Source organism: Nelumbo lutea, chromosome 1 (assembly GCF_056320005.1).
Source record: "Nelumbo lutea isolate HS-2025 chromosome 1, American lotus-T2T, whole genome shotgun sequence".
In the NCBI taxonomy this organism is placed as follows: domain Eukaryota; kingdom Viridiplantae; phylum Streptophyta; class Magnoliopsida; order Proteales; family Nelumbonaceae; genus Nelumbo; species Nelumbo lutea.
The window spans coordinates 98,170,672-98,177,865 of NC_142684.1; the positions used below are offsets into that span (position 1 = coordinate 98,170,672).

At 43.5% G+C, this 7,194-nt stretch overlaps 1 pseudogene; it reads left to right on the forward strand.

Annotated features, from left to right (window-relative positions):
- Positions 1 to 6,330: 6,330 nt before the first annotated feature.
- Positions 6,331 to 6,924, forward strand: LOC148876333 (3-ketoacyl-CoA synthase 17 pseudogene; annotated as a pseudogene).
- The last annotated feature ends 270 nt before the right edge of the window (positions 6,925 to 7,194 follow it).

Genomic DNA, 7,194 nt, shown 5'->3' on the forward strand with positions numbered 1-7,194 from the left:
CCCACGGGCCGAGAACACATGAGTTGGTGCCTTATGAAAACTTGCCAAATACTTAGGGTCAACCCTTGGCCCTACTGTGCACATTGAAAGTTTGACACATCCTAGCATCGAAGAGAGGCAAGTGTGCCCCATCCAAGTTGATCCTTGCTGCATGCACCCCATTCTCGCCGACTTACAACACGATCAATTACCATTAGACAAGAATGAGGCAAAGAGATTCTGATGGTAGTCAGCATGGTACACCATACTCGAGGGAAAGTTGTACAGAAGATCCTTCACCTTGCCCTATCTGAAATGCCTCCACCAAGATGAGGGTGAATATGTGTTAAGATAATTCCACAAAGGCATCTGCTACAATCATCTAGGGGGAAAATTCGTGGCATAGAAAGCACTTAAGCAATGATACTTTTGGTTGGCCATTCAAAAGGACACTATTGAGTTGGTAAAAAAGTGCAATCAATGCAAAAGGCATTCCAACATTCACCATTGGCTTGCAACAACTCTCTTGGCCCTCACCAGCCCATGGCCCTTTGTAAAGTGGGGTATGGGCCTTCTTAGACCTTTCCCCTGGCCACGGGAAATAGGAGATACCTCGTCAAGACAGTAGAATATTTCACCAAGTAGGTTGAAGTCGAGGCCTTGACAACCATTACAGCTAAAATAATCCAAAGATTCTTTTGGAAGAGTATCATCTATTGGTTCGACATCCCATACATTCTCGTCACCGACAGCAATCAACAATTTGATGACGCCAAGTTTAGAGAATGGTGTGGAATCATAGGGATAAGGTAGTAGTACACCTCGGTTGGCTACCCACAAACTAACGGGCTAGCTGAGGTCACCAACAGAACAATCCTAGATGGACTTAAGGCAAGATTAGACAGAGCTAAAGGGTTTTGGGCGGATGAATTGTATAGTATCCTCTAGGCATACTGAACGATACCTCGCACTACCACAGGTGAAACCCCCTTCAACCTAACATATGGGATGGAAGCTATCATCCCAACAAAGATTGTTCAACCAAAGCTCCAAACTGAGGCCTATTAGGAAGCTGAGAACAGTGATGCGTTAAGGAACAACCTTGACCTACTGGAATGTGTATGAGAACAAGGCCAAATCAGGGTCGCATTATACCAACAAAGAGTCACAAGATACTACAACTCCCGAGTTAGAGAGCGTCACTTCAAGGAAGATGATCTTGTCCTCAAAAAAGTCATGGTCCTTGAATACAACATAGGAAAGCTTGGCCCAAACTAGGAAGGGCCCTATAGAATCAAACAAGCGATAGGACCCAACACCTTTCAACTGGAACACATGAGTGGAAGACTGGTGCCTTGCACTTGGAACTTTGAGAATCTCCAAGTGTACTATCAATAGAATTGTAAATACCTTAGTGAAAATTTTTGAATGAAAAGTGCAAAGTTCCTCTCACCACGAATCTCTTTTTGTGTAAACTTTCTCATTCCCTCCAACGGCTAGGAACTCTCAACTGGCTGATTGCAGCATACAACCTTCTTTAAGGTTATACGCTCAGACTAGACCTCGGCCCCAAGGCATATGACACCTTGTGAGTCATACACCAAGCTGCCTTTTCACTTTCTATGACTAAGGCAAGGACTTCTGGGACCTTAGCTACTGTTGATAAGTTAGGGCACGACCCCAACCTCGACCTCAAAGACCCTTAAAGAAAGTGAGTCTTTGGAGGCCAACAATCCAACACCAGCTAATGACTTTAAAAAAGCACATGACAAACAATAAGTAAACTACAATTCTCCAATAAGGCAACCACTTGCGACCTCGGCCACAAAGCCCCTGTGCGATGATGTGTTGAGCATAATGTTGGCCTCAACCACAATTGACTTCCTTCTTTTTCACTAAGGCGAAGAGCTCCAAGACTAAGTAAAGAACGAGTCATGGTGTCAGCATCGACCTAAAGGACTCTAATACAAAAGATCCTCACAAAAAGACTAAGTAAATGACATTTTGAGGTAAATGATTACTATGGCAAGTTTCTTTACAAAGATGCCTCTTCGAGGGGAGGCATCAATCCCTACCACAAAGCAAAAAGAAGAAAATAAAAGAAGGAAGAACATCCTAGGTAAGAAACTCAGGTTGTATTCACTCAAGTGTCTTTACAAGAAAAAGGGCTCTTATGAGGGAGGTGTCATCCCCTTACAAAAAAAGAAGAAAAAGAAAAATTTACAAGTATCAAGGGAACACAGGCCCAAACAAAAGAAAACAAGAAAACAATTTTATTGGCCCACTCCAGTCTAAGTGGTGGCCTGGGTAGTGGCATTGGCAGTAGCATTGGTGACTAGGTTGTCGTCCGTTCCTAGTATATCTACTACTTGGCTAGCTTCAGTAGCGAACGGATCCAGCTAGCTTATGTTGAAGCTCAGAAGAACCTCCGTCACCTGGGCCTTGCAGTCTTCAAATTCCTCAAAGTAAGCTTGGGAAGCAAACGATGTCAGGTTTGTCTCATGCTCCTCTAAGGCATTGTATTTTTCAACGACCTTTATGGCCAATTACTCTAGTTGTTGCTCCATTAAGACCAAGGAGGACTTCAATTCCTTCACAAGCTCTTTGTTATTGGTCGCCTCGACCTCGACCTTCTTGCAATGCTCGTGCTAGTTATGTACCTAGTTCTTGGCCGCCTCTCAACTAGATTGCGCCTCGGCCACTTGTTACTTCAGACACTCGATCTCCTCTTGCACTCGCCAAAGTTGCTGAATCAGCACCTCGACCTTGTCACAAAGGTTAACCAAGAAACCATTTACACATACAAAAGGAAAAATGTTAGTCACATACCAAGAAGACCTCGACAACATGATGGACTCGAAGTAGTATACAATTACCTTAGTGGACTTGTCCAATAGTGTGTTCTAGACCGAGTCCGCCAAATATTGAGTCCAAGACTAGCGGTGTCCCTAAGGAGGACCATGTCGATCGCTAGCTGTCGGCCAACACTTGGGATTGATAAGGAGTTATCGACTTGTTGTCCCACGAATTAAATGATCGAGGCTTTGCCTGATGTAACCCACCCAAAACCCTCAAGCTATCGCTGCTTGTCCAGCTAAAGCCTTTTCGCCTGAGGATCTCGGATCATTTCAGCAGGGCGCTTCTGTACCTGCATCTTCCTACGAGCCTCCTCGGCCTTGACCTATTGTCTTGTAGCGCCCTCTTTCGACTGACGGTGAGGCGTGCTCTCGACAGATTCCTTCTGGATGACTCCCTTTAACGCTACTGCGAGTAATTTCACCTTCTTGCCGCTCTCCATTTTTGCGAACAAGAGAAGCAAATGAGTTAGAAAAATGCCAAAAAACCTCAAGCAACTTTACAACTAGCAAATAGTGGGAGCGTTCATACTGAGGGGGCTAGACTAAGGTCGTCCATCACTAAGGCCTCCTCCTTCGCCAAGAGTCCAGCGTGAATCATCCCGCCCAGCCGAAGCTAAGTCATCACAGCCTTCTCCTCATCACTACTATGTGGCTTTATCCTCTCGATCAATGTATTTGGTCTCTCCCAACCAGATCGAAAGGACCAACCCTTGAAGCAACTCACGAAGAAGAATTTCTTCTAGTTGTGGACAGACGACGGGTTGCCCACCACCCTTTGCTACTAGCCTTAGAAGTAAAACAAGCCCTCCTCGTTAGGGTGATTCCTTAGTGTGAACAAAACATTGAAATATATTTAGTGTTACTTTCACCTCTCGGAGATGAGACATCACCAATACGACCACTATCGTCCTAACAACATTGGTGGTGAGTTGGTTAAGGGTGAGGTTGTAATGGGTCAGGATCTTGGGGATAAGGGGGTGCAAGGGAAACCACAGTCCGAAGTGAAGGAAATGCTCGTGGACGTATACCTCCCTTTCAAGAGCAAGCCATGGCTTGTCACCCATGCAAGGTACTCTAACCCTATAGTCCCTCGAAATGTGGTACCTCTTAGCCAATGCGCTAACTTGCACCCTGTCGAGAGTACTGTCAAAGTCAAAGTGAGGGGAGCATCCCAACATCACACCTCGACGCTCAACCTCGGCCTACTCCTTAGTTGTAGGCTCCTCGGCATGTTCCACATTCACCACATCAAGGTGCCCAAGAATATTCACTAGGACATCAGCCCTCGGCTACGTGGAATCAATGCTCTCATTAGCAAAGCCTGCACTCTATTTATCACGCTCAGCCCTGTGAAATGCGATTCTCTCCCTCAACACTTGGGTGCTAGACATCTGAGAGGAGCTATCAGAGTCACTATTATCACTCCCATCACTACTAGGAGTGCTGCTAGGAGTACTCCAGTCAGGAAGGTTATACTCCTCACAACCCTAGATAAGCTGAATGGGGTTGTGATCAGAAATTGGTCTAGGGAGGGAAACCTACCAAAATTAGGGAAGATTTCATCCCAATTTGAAGATACCAAAAATCTATCTAGTCTCACAAGGGTGGGGTTTTCTTGAGGTCCAAGTAAAGTTGTTACCATATAGAGGAATATCCAACAATTCCATATTATTAATAAAATCAGCAAATAACCTCATCAAACTAGTTCTTCCACCCCTTGTATTTTTTTCTTCAATAGATAGAGTCACATTGAAATCACCACCTATGACCCAAGGGTAGGTCAGGGAGCCCCTCATATCTACCAACTCCTCCTAGAAATCAGCACGGTGACTTGAAGTCGTTAGTCCATAAACATTTGTCACTTGACAAGTATTCCCATTATGAAGTTTCAAAACTAAAGAAATTGAAAAATTACCAATTCGACAAGAAACTAAGCTGTAGAAAGAGGGGTTCCAAAGACTTAACAAGGCCATTGCACTGCTAGAAATAGCCTTTGATTTCCACCTAACCTTACCCTCCCCTCATATACTTCGAACAATAGCAATGTCCAAATTTTCTAATTTTGTTTCTTGAAGCAAAACAATTTTTGACTTTGAATGCTTTAGAAGGTTACACACCAACAATCTTCTCCTTCCAAAACCCAGACCTCTTACTTTCCAGGATAAAATTTTTAAGTCCATGGAAACACTGCCAGTAAAAACAAACCCCTCCTCCTCAGGCCTTCTTGGACCCTCTTGATGCCCCCTCACTACTCACTGCCTTGTCATTTAGTCCACAAGCAAGCCTCATCATTTCTCTGCTTCTCTTCGAGTTTGTTTCCCTTTTTATGTCACCATTTTCCCTCTCTCCACAAGAACTCTTTGCCCAATCCCTTCCAAAAATTTTATTGTTTCGGCTTCCATCCCCTTCATCGAAACCCCTAGAAAATTCCCGAGCCCCAAAAGCTTCAATGAGATCCAAGAGGAGAATGAGGCAGAAATATTAATGGATTTTCCTTCCTGGACTGCCGAGATAGTTGTTTTTCCCTTATTGGATTTCAAGTGAGCTTCTCCACTTTGCTTCATTAGAATAAAACTCCTCTTACCCTTTTCCAACACCTTGGTTTGATTTAGGCTGTTAGCCATATCTTCAATCTATTCCTCAGTCCTCATGATTGCAATGGGTGTCACTTCCAACAGATTATCTTCCATCGTTACTAGAGAGAGTTGTTGCTACAAGGGTTCTGAGGCCGGTGACATCATCGAACAAGGGGATCGAGGAGGAAGAGGTCTTATATTTAGTGTTATTGATGTTTTTTATGATTTATTGAATTATTTATAGTGTTTTCATGCATATCTATACGTATCTTAGTTTTTCTCCAATACACATGCATATCCAACGTGTATCCCAATATGTCTCTTAAAATTACCTTTTCAATACACTTAGCATTTCTCATACTTTGAACCTTAAACTTAAATACTTTTTTGCATTATTGTTGGAGTTGGAAAGTTATATACCAAAAAAGGAAACATGGAAAAGTGGGAGAAAGAAAAAGTTCCTTACTTTTTGGGATTTTAACTTACTATACTATAAACTATTAAACATTTACAGTTTTACAAGTTTGACTCAAAGTGTAAAACATGCAATGCCAATAAGGGAAAGAGAATGACAACTAAAAGTTTTGCTTCTTTGGGATACCTCGGTAGTTGGCAAGGTTGCCAAGGCAAATCCTCTAAGCCTCACAAATCACATCAAGTCAACCTTTTTGGACACTGACTCCTCTTTCTCTTGGAAGTTGGAATGTGGTGAGTTAATGAATTGTTTCATTTCTCCTTCATCCTCTACTCTTTCACTCTCTCCTCTACAACTCCATTCAGCTTATCTATGGTGCTAGACATCTGAGAGGACTAATTTTGGCCACGACCGCTCCATGCTCGTTACCAACTGCATCTTCCGTGTCGGTTGCGCTGCCGCCATGATCACGAACGATTCAAGCTGCCGCTCGGTCGCCAAGATGGAACTCGTCAACTCGCTCAGGACTCATCATGGAGCCGATGATAGCGCGTACACAGCAGCGTTTCAACTCGAAGATGAGGCTGGTAATCCCGGGGTAGCACTCAAAAAGGACCTGGTTCGAGTTGCTGGCCTTGGCTTGCGTGAGCACATCCGGTCGCTTGCACCCCGAGTTCTCCCATCGAGTGAACTCGTTTCGTGCGCGTACTCGATCGTAATGCCTAGGTTATCCAACGTGGAGTCGAAGCCAAATGTACCTGACTTCACAAAGGCATTTGATCACATCTGTATCCACACGGGTGGGAAGGCTGTGATAGAACAGGTGTCACGAGTGCTACGACTCGGCGACGAGGTGACAGAGCCGGCTCGGATGTGTTTGCACCGATTCGGGAACACGTCTGGTAGTCTAGTATTCTACGAGTTGAGTTATTTTGAAGCCAAGAAAAGGTTGAAGAGGGGAGATAAGATGTGGATGCTGGCGTTTGGGACGGGATTCAAGGTGTGTAGCCTGGTTTGGAAATCGCTGAGTGATTCGTGCAAAGAAATTGAAAATCCATGGAATTGCATTCATCGATACCCATTAAAGAAGTGGTAGAAGGCTTCAACTATCTCATTGAAATGGGTGTACAGCCCCATGAAGGCATGAAACCAAAAAATAGTATATATATATAATAAAAGCAGTTGTTATCTTTTATTAAATATGCTTAATTAATTTGTAATTTGGAAGGTTTTATTGTTGGGTCATTATTTTATAATGAAGCTGATTCAAGGAGGCTGCATATAACTTCTTATTTCTTAATTAACTACTGGAACTGTATTTATTTAGTGCCCCAAAAACAGTACCTTCTTGGTGTTCTTTTAAAGT